At 40.4% G+C, this 17,604-nt stretch overlaps 1 long non-coding RNA gene across 1 annotated transcript in view; it reads left to right on the top strand.

The window, feature by feature from the left end:
* The first annotated feature begins 7,685 nt into the window (after positions 1-7,685).
* The window catches only part of LOC138850656 (uncharacterized), a 47,547-nt gene continuing 37,628 nt past the window's right edge, over positions 7,686-17,604 (top strand). Inside the window, exon 1 of the long non-coding RNA XR_011390722.1 lies at positions 7,686-7,819. This is a non-coding gene — a long non-coding RNA (uncharacterized lncRNA). The remainder of the gene's footprint in view (positions 7,820-17,604) is intronic.

The raw sequence follows: 17,604 nt of genomic DNA, 5'->3' as shown, positions 1-17,604 counted from the left end.
CAGTGTTTTGCTGTGATTTTCACTCCTCTATACCCACACATAACTTGCCATTTGCTAAGGAGCACTGTACTGAAAGTTGATATTTTAAGTCTGAACATTAGAAAGTAGGCCAATTGGAAAACTAGATATATGCTCTTTATCAGTTATTTCTTTTCTTCTCTCCTCAACTGCCCCCTCACAGGGATTTTATTTGGTGCTAGTTTTAAAAGAAAATGCCACCTTGGAAGTTCTTATCAATAGTTGGTTTTTTAAATCACAAAATTAGACAATTGATTAAATAATATATTCTCTTAAATTATACCATAAGTGTACTAAGTGTAATCTTGGCTTTTTTCTTCCTGAATGTAAAATTACAAAATGTTTAAGTATTAAAGTAAAATAAAAATACTGATTTTTAGAGGATAAAAACTCAACAAAAAAATGTATAAATCATATCTAGAGTCCATAACTGTTTTAGGGTCTACACAATAATAAATTTGGAAACTTAAATAAATAAGCCACTCCTACTTACGATACTTGATTTCCACAAAACTTTTTAGTAAGGGAATATTAAATCTTTTTAGGAATATGTTTAGGTAAAAATAAAAAGTTATGAAAGAAATAGAAATATCTCAAATTCCCAAAGGATTTTCAAGCATCTACTGTTTCCTCTGTCATTTTAAGATTTTTCACCAAAGAATTTCAATGCAGTTACCATTTATAAATTTATAAATACTTGATTCATCATCTCCCACATGAACAAAGATGTTTTATGTGAAAGTTCCCTCCTGCTTCATAAGCTTCCCTGCCCTCACTCTAAAAAGAACAAAATACTTCAAGGTTTATTGAAGGACATGGTTCTGATGCCTGCCCTAACAAGGACTGGAATGGTTGCAGGCAAGTGGTTTTCAATAATTTATTTTCTATGTAGTACAAAAGAATATAAGAGAAAAAGATTGATCTTTTTCACTTTATACTAAAATTCACACTCCTTAAGTTATATGCAACAAGACTCTGACTTCTGCCACCATTAACATTGCTAAACAAATGTATTTTAATGGCAGCATGAAATTGAAATACTTATTATAGAAAAAAGTAGAAACATGATTTGAAGGAAAAGTGTGTTATATTCTGTACTTAAAAATGGGTCTATACACAAAATGTACTGTTTTAGTAAGCTGAATATTTTCTAAACACTATTACTGAAAGTAGTAACTTAAAAAGACATTCTCCCAATTGTAAAGCTGGAGATTTCTGAATTTAAGGGCCAGTTTAGCCTCCACGTGTCTCACCATTTATGTTATTCCATAAAGGAAAATTTCCCTTTAGAGATTCCAAATCTAAAGGCATAGGATTTCACAAAGCAAAAGAAGTTTTTTTCTGCAGTGGCTTTGTTCTCGGGTGGTGGAAGCACAATAGAGGGAGAGGAAGCTCTATCTCTTCATCAGCCTAAAATGTGCTAGGTATTAAAACACCGCTACATTACTCTGGCTCTTTGCAGGAAGTAGCTTTGTTCATCTAAGTATTTCAGAAATGAGTTATGTGGTCCCCTCTAGGAAACACGAAAAGCCATTATTCAATCTCAAAAACCTCGACGCTATTCAGCAATACCCTTGAACATGCTGAAATGTAGAGGACAGAGAAAGGGTGCTGCTGAGTTTAATGGAGTGTAATTTGCAGCGAGCCAGGTGAGGAGGGGGTCTTAACTTATTCAGATTCAGAAAGTGGGAATGCAGGTGCTAACTAATAGCGGGCTCAGAGCCCTAGGGAAGGATGAAGGACAGAGGAGCGCTCTCAAATTCAGGTCTTTCCCTGCATCCGCATCTGCACCCGCATCCGCACCAGCAACAGGCTCAGTCTTGCCCAGTAAAGCCGAATCCAGGCTTACATCTAGGGCGGGGTGGGGGTAGGGGGCTACTAACAGGACCTCACGACAGCATTCTGGTCCCGGAACCACTAAGAGAAGCGTCTTTTATCATATTTCGGTAGTGGACACTGGTTTTCTGCTAAGCATCATGCATCTCGCCATGGCGTGATGAGCTCATGTACACACACCACGCTGGGCAACTTTACTGATACCTAAGTGTTCTGTCCTGGGAAAGCAAGTCACTCGATAATGTGATAAATATCCTTTATCCTGCTGATCAAATGAACATTGTGGGGTCCGTGGATTCAGACTGATTTCGAAATCTCGGTTCCCAGAAAGGTACTTTTCGGCTTTTTACCGGGCGTAGAGTTTAACAGTGCAGAAGTGCCAGCAGTCACAGTGCTGGGAACGAGAAAGGGTCGCACTTGCAGCATTCCCGGCTGCCCTAGGCAAGCCTTATTAACAGGCTGCGGGGGGAAAGTCCCTGTCTCGATCTCCGGGGGCTGTTTTGCGTTTGCCCGGCGTTTCTGTGAAAACAGATGCAGGGACCTAGAGGTCTGAGGCTCGGGCTAAAGCTCTGCCCGTAAGCCAACCCTGGCCCTCTACGGAGGGGCTGCGAAGCCGTCCTTTTTGCCCCTCTGAAACTCTCTCTCCAGACTCCCACTCCAGACCCCCAGCGCACAGGCGAGGAAGCTGGAGCCCAGAGCTCCCTCAGGGCGCGCAGAAGAGCCCGGGGTGGGGGTGGGGGAGCTTCAAAACCGTTAGCTCGCATTTTTTCCTCCCTCCCTAAGGTTTCTTTTCTTTTCTCTTCCTGTCCAAATATTTCAAATTTCCCCGCCTTAAATAACAGTCTCCTTTTATTTAGCTAGTTTCTTCGGCAGGTTTGGCCGCCCGCTTGTCTCTGCCCCACTACGGGCCCGGGGCGCTTCAGCGCCTCGCTACTGCCTGCAGCCCCCGAGCGCTGCCCCCGGCCCAGCTTGCGCGTCCCAGGGCGCGCCCGCCGCAGCCACGGCCCCCTCCTGCCGCGCGACCTCGCCTGACCTGGCTGTCTCGGCACCCAGAGCCAGCTAAGGCCGCCCCCCACCCGGACGCCTGCCTGCCTGCCTGCCTGCCGCCCCAGCTCGACTTCCCTCCCCGGACTTTGGAGCGTCTTCTGCTTTTGGGTTTGGATCCCGGTAGCCCTGGACCTGCGGGAGGGCCGCGCAGATAGGAAAGCAGCGGAGGAGGCCGGTGGCCGGAGCCTGCCCCAGCCCCCACCCCGCGGGTAACCTTGGAGGCGCCCTCGGAGTGAGTGTGTGCGCTCCCGCGCCAGCCGGCCGGGGCGAGCTGGCGCACAGCGCAGCGGGCTGGAGGCGGGAGCTGGGGGCGGGGAGGAGGAGCGGGCCCCGGCGCCTCCCGGCCGCCGCCGCAGCGCCCGGGGAGCTGCGGGTTACCCGGGCGGCCAGGCACTCCCCGCCCCTCCGGTCCTGGCCCTCAGGCAGCGGTCCCCGAGGACGCGGCAGCCATCCCACCGGGTGGTTCCGGCGACCTGTGCCTGAGGGACTGGGGCCGGAGGGCGGCGTGGGAGCAGAAGCGAGCGGGCCGGTGAGTGCCCAGCTCTCTACAGAGGTGAGCTGGCGGCCGGAGCGACTCGGTCCCCAGCGCCTGTGCCAGCACTCCCTCCCCTCCCCCGGCCCCCCCGCGACAGCTGAGGACAGCCGGGCTCCGAGCCTCGAGTCCAACTGCGAGGAGGCAAAAGCCTCTCCGGCTTCTCTGCCCCTCAGGCTGTTCGCAAAGTTGCACTAGGGTTTTGCTCACCCCCGACCCCCCATAAACCACTAGACTTCCGGGACCGAAAACGCACGTCCATTCGGGGAGACCCTCAGCTTGGAACGTGGGGAATCGCAGGAGGGCTGAGGTGCGCGAACCCCCTAGAAGGGGTTTTGTGTTTTCATCCGGAGCTCTTTGGAAAATCTAGGGTGGATTTTCCGCTGAAGATACCTCAAAAGATTTAAAAATTCCCCAGATCTGGATACAGACTCGGTACATGAAGTTAAATGTTTTTGCCATCTGCCGTAGAAAAACAATGTGCGAGTTTCAGGTGTTAGGATGTGGGTTTGGAATTTTCTGCGCTTTTAATCCTCAGAGACGTTAAATAACAGCGTACTAACACCCGGCAAATGAGCCAAGGTTATCCTTGCCACCACAGCACCTGCAAAAGCACAAATGGAACTTAAGCATTTTGCTTCCTAAGTTCTAAAATGGCTTCTGAACTGTCCAGAGGTACCAGCACGCACGGGGAAGGGGACCAGGGAACTGGAGGAGAGTTTGTACATTTTTTTAAACGACATAGATGTTACTACACTAAAATTCTTCCACCTAGCCCCTCTCTCCCCTCCAGCCCCCATCCTCATAGGTCGAGGAGGAATTTCAGTGCAGGCCTATCCAACAATTCTGTATACAGCCTTTTTTTCTTGCTTCCCATCTCCCCCCTCCTCCAAAAGAACACAAAACAACCGGCCAAAAACATCAGCTCTTTTGGGGAGGAAGTAAAAAACCACCAATCCTTATCCAGCTACACGTCATTTATTTTGAAAACTAAGGAGAACTGCAAACACCCAATGCTATGAAAGAAAAACTTACCAGGAACTCAATGCACTTAATTGGTGTAAATAATATTGTCTAAATAATAATATTGTCTTTTAGCATGAAAATGATGGGACCATTTCTGGAACTCATAGGTGGAAAACTCAAAACTCTTTCTGGAAATTTTTGGACAGACTTCTGCTCTTCTTTATATTACACCAGTGCTGTAGTTGAAAAAATTGATATTTTATCTTGACCATAAAAAGTAGTATCATGCCAAGCAATTTTATTTTACTTATGTGCCTTAGATTTTTCAGATTAATCATATGAATAATGAAAGTCCACATGTAAAGGAAAACAACCAAATTCTTGATCACAACCATATTAAAATATAGTCCACTCCTCTATCCTTTGTCAGTGTACAGTTTGCACAGCTTGCTGGAAAAGAAATCTATCCTGAGTTTAAAAGTTATATTTTGGAAACATAATTTCTTAAAAAAGAACTTACTGGTCTTTAGGAATAAGTGTTCTGTAGTTTGGCAATTCTGATGTACAGATAATGCAACACTATCTCCTTTTCTTTTATTTTGGAACTATTGCACTTTTTGGGCCCAAATAATTCTTGTTTCACAGTTTTCTCCTTTAGATATATTTATTAAAAAGAGACTATCCTCAATGATGCAACAGCATTCTGATGCCCATGTGCTAATTCAAGCACTTCACACCAAACCTACACAGCCCATTTAAAAATGAACATGGATTTCTTCTTTTGTCAAAATCTGGAACAGATATGAATGAACATTAACATTTGAAAGGCCTGGTATAATTAATATGCAGATTAGCAATGATGTAGTGTGGTGAGGATTCAAAATAAAATAGAAATACTCGTATGTTAGAATAAGTGGAATGAGATGATTAGATTAAGCAGCATCTGATGAGTGACAGTATAATATACCTTATCCTTCATTTTCTAATTCCCAGTATTTAAATAAGCAATAATCTGTGTTGTAATATGCTTTTTAACTGCTAAAAATATTACACACTAATCATCATAAGATATAAATCATTCTGAAGTCTCTTTTTCAATGTTAGGTAAAAACATGATTAAAAGCAGTAGTTTTTAATATTTCACTATACAGTTGCTTATAGTTTTGGCTGACCCCATATTTTTGTTCTACCTTTTCTACTTTTTTTGCCTCCAGATTTTAGGTAATGAACACAAATAGCATGGAGATAGAGGTTTCCAAGTCTCTCTTATTCCTGCTTTCGTAAGCCATCTATTTCTGTATTCAAAAACATTACATTACTTGAACTTTGGAAATCATTTTTAGTGGTGCTAAAAAGTAGCTATTATCTACATTAATTATTGGCCTATAAGAAAAAAAGCATTCAATCTGAATAAAAGTATGGAAGTTATAGTAATTGTGTATTTATGTTTGAAATATAAATTAGTTGCTAAAAAATATTTAGTATTGTGACATATGCTAAAACTTCCAGCATAGAATCAAGAACTAGAAAACTCTGAAATTTATTTTTGCTCTTTAGAGGATAATTGAATGTATTTAAGATTTCCATTTTCAGATGAGGCTAATCATTTTAACCAATAAGAAGTTAAATTGTTAATACTTATGGAAAAAATGGAGAGGACTATGATATCAAATCCAAAGTAATTTTTATGATCCCTACTGGTAAATTATATATTTTAGAGTTTGTTATTTTATAGCTATATTTACACTTAGCAGATAGACCAAGGTTTTCTATGTTTATAAATATATATTTGCATTATGCAAGTGTCAAATAATGCTTTTTGGTTCTGCCTTATATGAATACTTTTATAAATGTGTATGTATATTGAGATATTTCTTACTAAAGTTTAGTAAATGGATATTTTGACCAAAGACTACCAATTTGCTTCACATTACTATTTTAAGATGTTATATTATGATCTACTACTAAAATATCAACTGACAATGTTTTAGATTTAGGTGAGGTCATTTTCATTAATAATCTAGGGAAGGATCTAAATTAAAATTTTAGAACTAAAAACACTGATGTAGGTCCTAGTTTTATCTAAGCCATTATTTTATATTCTTGTCATGGAGCAAATATATTTTAAAAAATCCACTTAACACCTATTACAGGATGGTCAATTTGCTAAAGAATCCAAAAACCAAGACAAAAAAAAAAAAGCAGAGCAGAGCAAAGAAGACTCCCCCCACCCCCACTCCCCCCAAAAAATCCCACAACAACATGTTTTCATTATGTCACAATGGTAAATATAAACAGATTAATTTTCTAGATATGGACAATTTTCCAGTTACCCCCTGAGCTTTTGTATCATTTTCACTTAGTAATGCTTTTAAAACTCATAGCTGGGGGAAAACACCACTATTTATGGTTATATGCATAATTTATATATATAATATCTTTTACTTACATACAACAGACACATGTTCTATCCAAAAATAGCAAGCTCAGCACCATTCTGAAAGGGTGAGTGGTTACAGTTGAACATCTGGACTAGACTGAGGGGCTGTTCAATGTGAAGCCAGCGTAGAGCCACATGGGAAAGAACACTGAACTGAGTGTATGCTGGCTAATTTGCTCAAGAGTAATCAAAATGGCTCTGAGCTAGTATAAATTGCCTACAGTTGTTTAAATATATGACACAAATAACTCTATACAAAGACAGTTAAAAGAAGGAACATATATATATATATGTTTATATTTAATCCAGAGGAGATCATAGATGTCATAGGGAAAATATTAACGTGGCAATGTAATGCAGATTTGTGCATAATAACATCAGCTGAAGGTCAATGGTTGCTCTCCATTTCTCCTTAACAAGCATGTTTATTGTGTTTTAAAGATTTAAGATGCACAGTTCTTCAAATATATGACTATTGTCTATAAAAATGATATATAATAACATATTAATATTCTAATTTTAAATTCCCATAAAAAAGTACTCCAAAATACTCTTTTAGTTTACCAGATTCTACTGAAAGATCTAACACTATGCTAAGATCAGTGGTGAACTTTTTGGTTTGCAACATAAAAGGATATTAGAGATCAGTGCTTTCTAAAGAAATATTCTGCCTTGAATTACCAGGATGAAGAACTGGGAATTTTTCATAGCACTTTTTTGTCTTCTACAACAAGATTATACTGAGAATCAGTGTGAGATTAATTTATCATTTCTATAGCAAATTAATATTTTTATCAGTGTTTTGAGTTTAAATATGTAGAATTTAAACAATAGAACAGTATAGGACTATTTTGAAGTTTCTTTACTCAACAACAGAACATATTGGGAAGAAATCATCAGACATAAAATTCAAGCTACAGAACAATGATATTAAATCAACTGGCAGAAAAATTATCTCAGTCTTCTGGGGGAAATGAGTGGTAAGAAAAAATATTTAAATACCTTTCATTAGATTAAAAGATTACCTCAGTGAATAAGAGATTCATTCTCTTTTTTCTCTCTCTCTGCTTCTCAAATAAATTAAATAAGTAAATATATTTTAAACAATATTATTGATCTCTTTTCCAATAGAGTAAAATCCTAGGAAATAAAATCCTATATATTTAGGAAAGGGATATGAACATCCTAAAATCAAGTGATCTGTCTTTATGAAATATGATAGTAACTGATATGAGAGGATTCTCTCAAGATGTTTGCATATAGTTATGAATATGTTAGCATGTAAAATTGGCTCAATAATAACTTGAATTTTTTGAATTTTTATTTTTATCATCATTTGCAGGCTATTAAATCATATGTATACAAAGAAAATAGGAAGTACTTTGATAAATGTCTTTTCTTTTTGGTATTTCTCAATTTATCCACCTACATTTTAGTGACAGAAAAGAAATGCATAAACAAATTAATAAGTGAATATTTATCTTGCATCTGTATTACCTAGTTTAATATTCATAACCTCTCTATAAATTGGGCTTATTTTACAAATCAGAAAACTCAGATTTGGTGATAAGCAACTTGTCCATATCACAGGCTAGTAATTTATAGTATAAGGATGCAAATTTTCCACTGCATTGTGGCCAAATGGAAAGATCTTTCAGGAAAATTACCACAAATCAGTCAACTCAACACTCACATATTAAGCACCCATCATTATGGTCACTTAATAGGTTTACTATCTTGGGACCATTTATATATGAGGTTTTCCACTTCTATAAAATGGGGATAATAGTACCTAATTTGCCATGTTGTAAATAATCAATCTATGTACAAAATTCCTGGCCTCAGTGAGCCTTTAGTAGATAACAGCTGTTGTGGGAATACAGAGTAATATCAATTCATTATTGATCTCAAGTGGCTGAAAAACTTCTTGGGTAAATAAAGTTCACATATGGCATAGAAATATAAAAACTGGAAAGTGGGTAGGGCATAAGCAAGTGCATGGTAATGTGCAGTGTAGATTGCACCAAATTAGGAAAAAATCATATTAGAAGGTTAATGATATGGATTTAAATATCCTAAAGTAGAAAACTTCCATTACTAGAAAAAAATGGAAAAGTTGCCTAAAGATGATTGTTTTTCCATCTTATAATCTCTGAGAGTGCCTATATCTAATAAAAAATATAAGGTGGGCAATGGAAAGTGATTGCATAGGCAGAAAATACATTATGATGAGCATCTATAAGCAGTATTTTGAAAGGTATATTTCACCATTTTAGAATAAGTGACTGTGGGCTGGCGCCGCAGCTCACTAGGCTAATCCTCCGCCTTGCGGCGCCGGCACACCAGGTTCTAGTCCCGGTCAGGGCGCCGGATTCTGTCCCTGTTGCCCCTCTTCCAGTCCAGCTCTCTGCTGTGGCCCGGCAGTGCAGTGGAGGATGGCCCATTTACTTGGGCCTTGCACCCCATGGGAGACTAGGAGAAGCACCTGGCTCCTGCCATCGGATCAGCGCGGTGCGCCGGCTGCGGCGGCCATTGGAGGGTGAACCAACGGCAAAGGAAGACCTTTCTCTCTGTCTCTCTCTCACTGTCCACTCTGCCTGTCAAAATAAATAAATAAATAAATAAATAAAATAAAAAAAGAATAAGTGACTGTGACACCGATTCAAATACAATATAAAAATAGCAAGGCATTTCATAATATCACAAAATTGGATCTATAAGTAATCAGTATCAGACAGTGAGTGGCATTAAAGCCATGTAAATATTATTTCTAACTCTGCTACTTACTTTGTTTCAGCTTGCAACAGGCACTTAACTTTTCTGACCTTCACTTTCCTCGTTTGTTAACTGGTTGTAATACTATATACTTTACAGGCTGTAATAATTACAAATAAAATTTATTAATAAACTACTTCAGTCTCTAATATGTGACACTTGGAAGACCATATACCAACAGATTTCCCAAGACTTAGATTTAGTTATATTAACAGAAAGAAAAGAAAATCCTTCTAGGGGCCCATGACCCAGAGTAATACAGACAGTTTCTGATTAAAAATAAAAATAAAAACTTTGAATTAAGACTTAAAGTTGTCACTCAAAGCAACTTTACACAACCATGTATCTGATCAACATCTAAGTGCAGTTTTATTTTTTAATCTTTTTTTTAAAGATTTATTTATTAATTTGAAAGCTACAGAGAGGGAGAGACAGAAATCTTCCATCCATTGGTTCACTCCCCAAATGGCTGCACCAACCAGGGCTGGGACTGTCCCAAGCCAGGAGCCAGAAGCTTCTCTGTGGGTGCAGAGACCCAGGAACTTGGACCATTGCCATCCTTGGCTGCTTTCCCAGGTGCACTAGAGGGAAGATGGATTGAAAGTGGAGCAGCTGAGACTCCAACTGGCGCCCATGTTGGATGCAGGCACTGCAGGTGGAGGCTAACCTTCTACCCCACAGCGCAGGCCCCAAGTACATTCAGTTTAATAAGCACATGTGTAAGATATTGTTCTGAATGCTTAGTTTACAGACATGAATTAGACACCTTTTCAACCCTCAAGAACTAGTGATATCATGAGAGAAACAAAATGCTAATACTGGGTACAATATAGTATTAGGCACAACTAAGGCATAAAATAATAATAACTTTAACTTGGGAAATAATAATAGTAAGTACCTGGGAGAAACCAAATTCCATTTCCAAAAAGCTACTTTTTAAGAATCAAATAGACTTCCATTTCCAACAAAATGAAGAGTAAGAAATCTTCTTAGAACAAAACAAATAGATTTCTGAATAAAATATTTGTAAAACATATTTTGGAATGCAGGGTTGTATTGATAAGAAACTAGGGGAAATCTACAGCTATCAAAAATTAATGAAAGTGAATCTGATGCCAGCTGCTGCGGGGGGAGAGGCACCTATTGATCCTTGAAATATTAGTTTCCTGGGGCTGCCATAACAAAATACCATAAATTCAGTGCCGTAAACAATAGCAATGCTCGTGTCTCACAGTTCTGGAGGCGCCAAGTCTGAATCAAGGTGTCTATAGAGTTAGTTCCTTCTGAGGGCTGTAAAGGGACTCTGTTCCTTTCCTGTTTCCTACTTCTGATAACCCCAGGCATTCAGGGTCTTGAGGGTGGTATTCCCTCTGTGTTTTCATGTACTCTTTCTTCTATGTGCCTGTGTCTCTGTCCAAATTTCCCTTTGGACAAGGACATCAGTCCTATTGGATTAGGGCCCACATTAACACCCTCTTCTTAACTAGATAAAAGCAAAGACCCTTTTTCCAAATAGTCACATTCACATGTACTGGGGATTAAGACTTCAACATCAACTCATAATGCCTGCTGAACTACAGTTTTAATTTTTAAGGGACTCAGAGGGATAAAAGCCAAAGTTTAGGGCCATTACAAGGCAGGAAGACTGACAGAAGCCCAAAGGGAAATTCTAAAGGAAACAAGTGAATTTAAATATTCAAACACTGGGCCAGCGAAGTGGGATCCCAGGTAAAGCCACCACCTGCATTGCCAGCATCCCATAAGGGCTCTGGTTAGAGCCCTGGCTGCTCCACTTCCGATCCAGCTCTCTACTGTGGCCTGGGAAAGCAGCAGAATATAGTCCAAGACCTTGGGCCCCTGCACCCACGTGGGAGACCCAGAGGAAGCTCCTGGCTTTGGATCAACGCAGCTCCGGCCCATTGCAGTCACTTGGGGAGTGAACCAGCGTATGGAAGATCTCTCTCTCTCTCTCTCTCTCTCTCTCTGGCTCTACCTCTCTCTGTAACTCTGCCTTTCAAATAAATAAATAAATCTTTAAAAAATAAATATATATTCAATATTTTGCTCCATCATAACTCCTTTATTGGCAGTGTTTTATAATTATTGCCTGCTTTATTGTGGCTTATTTCTTCATTTTTTGCATGCCTTGAAGAGAAGTTTTTCACTTAATGAAGTTAAGAAGAGCTGTATAAACTGATATGGAGTAATGAATGGATAAATATGATTTACCCATACAATGAAATATTTTCAGACAAAAAATAAAGTACTGATTTATGCTACAACGTGAATGAATCTCAAAAACATGCTAAGTGGAGCTGGCACTATGGTGCAACAGGTTAAGCCTCTGCTTGTGATAGTGTTGGCATCTCATATCGGAGTGCCAGCTCCAGTACCAGCTGCTCCCCTTAGGATCCAGCTCCCTACTAATATACCTGGGAAGCAGCAGAAGATGGCCCAGGTATTTGGGCCCCTCCACTAACATGAGAAACCCAGATGGAGTTCTGGGCTCCTAGCTTTGTCCTTGCCCAGTCCAAGCTGTTGCAACCCTTTTGGGGAGTAAACCAGCAGGTGGAAGATCTCTCTCTCTCTCTCTCTCTCTCTCTCTCGCTTCCTCACTTTCTTTGTCACTCTACCTTTTAAATAAATAAATAAATCTCTTAAAATTTTTATTTAAAAATGTGCTGAAAGAAACTGCACAAAAAACCACATAGCATATGATTCTATTTATATTGAATGTCCATAATAGGCAAATACCTAGAGACAGAGAGTAGATTAATGAGGGATCAGCATTGTGGTGCAATGGACTAAGCCGCTGCCTGCAACACCAGCATCCTATATGAGTACAGTTTGAATCCTGGCTGCTCCACTCCCAATCTAGCTCCCTTCTAATGGCTTGGGAAAGAAGCAGAAGATGGCTCAAGTGCTTGGGCCCCTGCCACCCATGTGGGAGACCCAGATGAAGCTTCTGTCTCCTGGCTTCAGCCTGGCCCAGCCCTAGCCATTATAACCATTTGAGGACTGAACCAGTGAATAGAAGATCTCTGTCTGTCTGTCTGTCTCTCTCTGTGTAACTCTGCCTTTCAAATATATATATATATATATACACTAATATATATTATATATAATATATACTAATATATATATATTAATGGTTGTTTGGGAATATGAAAGAGGGGAACACAAAATGACTGCTAATGGGTACAAAGTTCCTTTTTGAGGCAATAAAAATGTTCTTGAACTAGATAGTGGTGATTATGGTTCAACTTGATGAACATACTAAAAACTAGTGAATTGGGATTGGTAATTGACTTAGTGGTTAAGTTGTCACCTGGGATGCTTGCATCCCATCTCAGAGCCTGGGTTCAAGTCCCAGCTCCGCTCCTGATGCTAGCTTCCTGCTAATGTGTGTGCACCCTAGGAGACAGCGGACAGTGGCTCAAGTAGTTGGGTCCCCGACATTCACATGAGAGACCTGGACTGAGTTCTTGGTTCCTGGCTTGGGCCTGGCCCAGCCCCAGCCATGGCAGCCACTTGGGGAATGAACCAGCAGATGAAAGGCTCTCTCTCTCTCTTTCTCTCTGCTTTTCAAATAAATAAAATAAATATATATTTTAAAATATTTTTTATTTATGTGAAAAAGAGAGTTACAGAGAAGGAGAGGGAGAAAGAGAGTAAGAAGTCTTACCTCTGCTGATTCACTCCCCAAATGGCTGCAATGGCAGGGGCTGGGCCAGACTGAAGAAAGGAGCCAGAAGCTTCATCTCGGTGTCCTGCATGGCTGCAGGGGCCCAAGCACTTGGGCCATCTTCTGCTGCTTCCTCAGGTGCCTTAGCAGGGAGCGGGGTCTGAAGAGGAGCAGCAGGGACTTGAGTGACTAGCTATACAACAGTGCCGGCCCCATAAAATAAATCTTTTAAAAAAGGGTGTGTGTGTGGGGGGAACTGTTATAGATTAAAAGTGAAGAGGGACAGGCATTTGGCACACCAGTGAAGATACGGCTTGGGACACCCATGTCCCATGTCAGAGTGTCTACGTATGAGTCCTAGCTCCATTCTGGACTCCAGCTTCCTGCTAATGCATACCCTGGGAGGTAACAGGTGATAGCTATTTGGGCCCCTGCCATACATGTGGGAAACTGGAAATGAGTTTCAGGCTCCTGACTTTAGCCTGACCCAACCCTTACTGTTGGGGCATTTAGTGGGTTAGCGAAATGAGAGATCTTTGTGTGTCTCTTTCCCCCCCCCCCTCTGCCTTTCAAATAAATCAAATAAATTTTTAGAAAATTTTAAAGGAGAATGACTAAAGATCCAACACCTGCAGCACTTATGAATTACAACAATTTGAATTCTCAGTTAAATAAAAGCTAGCTCCAAGGGCTGGTGTTGTGGCATAATGGGTTAACTTGCTGCCTGAGATGCAGGCGTCATATATGGGTACAGATTCAAGTCCTGGCTGCTCCACTTTCAATCCAGCTCCCTGCTAATGCACCCGAGAAAGCAACAGCAGGTGGCCCAAGTCCTTGGGTCCCTGAACCCATGAGGAAGAACTGGACAAATCTCCTGGCTCCTGGCTTCAGCCTGGTTCGGCACTGGCCATTGTGGCAATTTGGGAGGTGAACCAATGGATGGAAGATGTCTCTGCGTCTCTCCCTCTCTCTGTAACTCTTTCTTTCAAATAAATAAATCTTTTTTTAAAGCTATTTCCAAAGGACATTTTCATTAGCATATAATAATTGTACATATTTATGGAGGACAGTGTGATATTTCAAAACCTGATCAATTCAGGGTCATTAGCATTTCCATCTCATTATTTACGTGTGGAGCCTTTAAGCTCCTCTCTTCTACATCTTTCGTTTTTAAGATTTATTTTATTCTTATTTGAAAGGCAGAGTTACAGAGAGGCAGAGGCAGAGAGAGAGAGAGAGAAAGAGAGAGAGAGAGAGAGAGGTCTTCCATCTGCTGGTTCACTCCCCAAATGGCCACAACGGCCAGAGCTGTGCCGATCTGAAGCCAGGAGCCAGAAGCTTCTTCCAGGTCTCCCACACAGATACAGGGGCCCAAGAACTTGGGCCATCTTCTACTGCTTTCCCAGGCCATAGCAGAGAGCTGGACTGGAAGAGGAAGGACTGGAATCAGTGCCCATATGGGATGCCAGCACTCAGGCAGTGGATTAACCCACTATGCCACAACGCTGGCCCATCTTCTACTTCTTTACTAAATACATAATATATTATTTTAAACTGTAGTCACCTTATTGTGCTGTAGAACACTTGAACTTCTACCTATTTTTTCTATCCAACCGTGTTTTGGTATTCATTTTCCAAACTCCCTCTGCATCCTCCTGTCCTCAACATTTTTCAACCTCTAGTTATCACTATTCTACATTTAGATTGAGATTTTTTTCTAGGTTCCATATGTGTGTAGGTGAGAGAGTATGTGGTATTTGTTTTTCTGTGTCTGACTTATTTCACTAAACATAAATGTCTTCCAGTTCCATCCACTTAGCTGCAAGTGACAGTTTTATTCTTTTTATGGCTGAAAAACATTGCATTGTGTATCTATACTATTTTCTCTTTATTAATCTGTCAATAGACACCTAGGTTGGTTGCATGTCTCAGCTATTATGAATAGTTGCAATAGACACGGGAGTACAAATATCTCTTTGATTTGTTGATTTCATTTTCTTTAGATGGATGCACTCCCAACAATGGGATAGTTAGATCATAACATAGATCTTTTTTAGCTTTTTGAGGAATCTTCACTCAGTTCTCTATAATGGTTGTTATAATTTAAATTCATACCAACAATGTATGCGTTCCCTTTTCTCCATATCTTTGCCAGAATCTAAAAAATATTTTTCAAATATTATTTGTATGAGAGACAGAGAAGGTAACAGATAGAGTGAGCTCCTATCCACTGGTTCATTCTTCAAATGCCAGTAATGGTCCCTGGCTGGGACTAACCCTGGGACATGGAACTTAATCCAAGTCTCTCACATGGGTAGCAGGGACCCATCTACTTGAACCGTCACCACTGTTCCCTAGGATCTGCCTTAGCAGAAAGCTCCAGTCAGGAGCTGCAGATAGGTATTGAATCCAAGCACTTAGAAATGGATATGAGCTTCTTAACTGGTCTCCCAACATGAGGACAAAATGTACCCCATCCCTCTTTTTGTCTTTTTGGTGCTAGCCATTCTAAATGGGTTGAGATGGAATCTCATTGTGCCTTTGATTTGCATTTCCCTGATAGGTAATGATATGAAGCATTTTTCATATATTTGGTGGCCATTTGTATATCTTCTCTTGAGAAATGCCTATTTAGATCACTGCCCCCCACCTTTTAAAAAGATTTTATTTATTTATTTCAAAGGCAGAATTACAGGGAGAGAGGAAGAGACAGAGAAATCTTCCATCCACCGGGTCAGTCCCTAAATGACTACAATAATCAGAGCTGGATCAGGCCAAGGCCAGGAGCCAGGAGCTTCTTCCTGGACTCCAACATAATAACCTGGGCCATCTTCCACTCTTTCCCAGGCACATCAGCAGAGACCAAGATTGGTAGTGGAACAGTCAGGGCTTGAACCTGTGCTCATATGGGATGCCAGCATTGCAGGTGGCAGTGGCTTTACTTGTCATGCCACAATGCTGGCCTTTTTTTTTTTTTTTTTTTTTGAGACAAGGGCTGTTCAAAGTCATTACATCTCGAAGTTAATTTCACTTTTTTTTAGAAACTTAATTAACTTTAAAGAAGCACCCAAGAATCACATCTTTTGTGACCAATTAGACACGAGACCTCCGTTGAATACATTAAAAGAAAATAAGTCATTGAGAACAAGTTTAATCATTAATTAAGGAAGCACCTAAGAAAACAGTTATCATTTATCAGTTTTTTTTTTCATTTATTGGTTCTATTAATCTTCTGGGGGGAGTCTTTAGGTTTTTTTTATAATATAGAATCATCTTACCTGCAACAGAGAAAATTTAATTCCTTCCCTTCCTATTTGTATGCCTTTTATTTCTTTCTCTTCTCTAATTGCACTGGACAAAACTTCCACTACTATATTGATTAAGAGCAATGAGAGGGCCGGTGCCGCGGCTCACTAGGCTAATCCTCCGCCTTGCAGCGCCGGCACACTGGGTTCTAGTCCTGGTCAGGGCACCGGATTCTGTCCCGGTTGGCCTTCTTCCAGGCCAGCTCTCTGCTGTGGCCAGGGAGTACAGTGGAGGATTGCCCAAGTGCTTGGGCCCTGCACCCCATGGGAGATCAGGATAAGCACCTGGCTCCTGCCATCGGATCAGCGCGGTGCACCGGCCACAGCGCGCCAGCCGCGGTGGCCATTGGAGGGTGAACCAACGGCAAAGGAAGACCTTTCTCTCTGTCTCTCTCTCTCACTGTCCACACTGCCTGTCAAAAAAAAAAAAAAAAAAAAGAAAAAAAAAGAAAAAGAAAAAAAAAAGAGCAATGAGAATAGATATCCATGTTTATTCCAGATTTTAAAGGAAACAGCTTTTTCACATTCAGTATAGTTTTGGCTTTAGGTATATCATATATATTCTTTATTATGTTGAGGTATGATCCTTGGATATGTAATTATTTAATGATTCTTTTATCATGAAAGGATATTGAATTTTCTTGAATGTTTTTCTGTATCTGTTGAAATGATTTTGTGATTTTTATCTTTCATTCTGCTGATATATTTATTGATTTGTATATACAGAACCCTCCTTGCATCGATAAGTCCCACTTGATAATAATGAATTATCTTTTTGATGTGCTGCTGTATTTGATTTGTCAGTATTTTGTTGAGAATTTTTATATCTATGTTCTTTAGGAATATTGGTCTATAGTGTTTGTTGTTGTGTCCTTGTCTGGTTTTGGTATCTGGGTAATGCTGGCTTCATAGAATAAGTTTGGGAGAGTTCCCTCCCTTTCAATGTGTTGAGATACTTTGACAATAATTGTTTTAATTCTCCATAAAAGTTTGATAGCAG

This window comes from Oryctolagus cuniculus, chromosome 7 (genome assembly GCF_964237555.1).
Source record: "Oryctolagus cuniculus chromosome 7, mOryCun1.1, whole genome shotgun sequence".
Classification (NCBI taxonomy): Eukaryota; Metazoa; Chordata; class Mammalia; order Lagomorpha; family Leporidae; genus Oryctolagus; species Oryctolagus cuniculus.
Note: the sequence above shows the minus strand (reverse complement) of the source record. Positions and strands in the feature narration are given on the sequence as shown.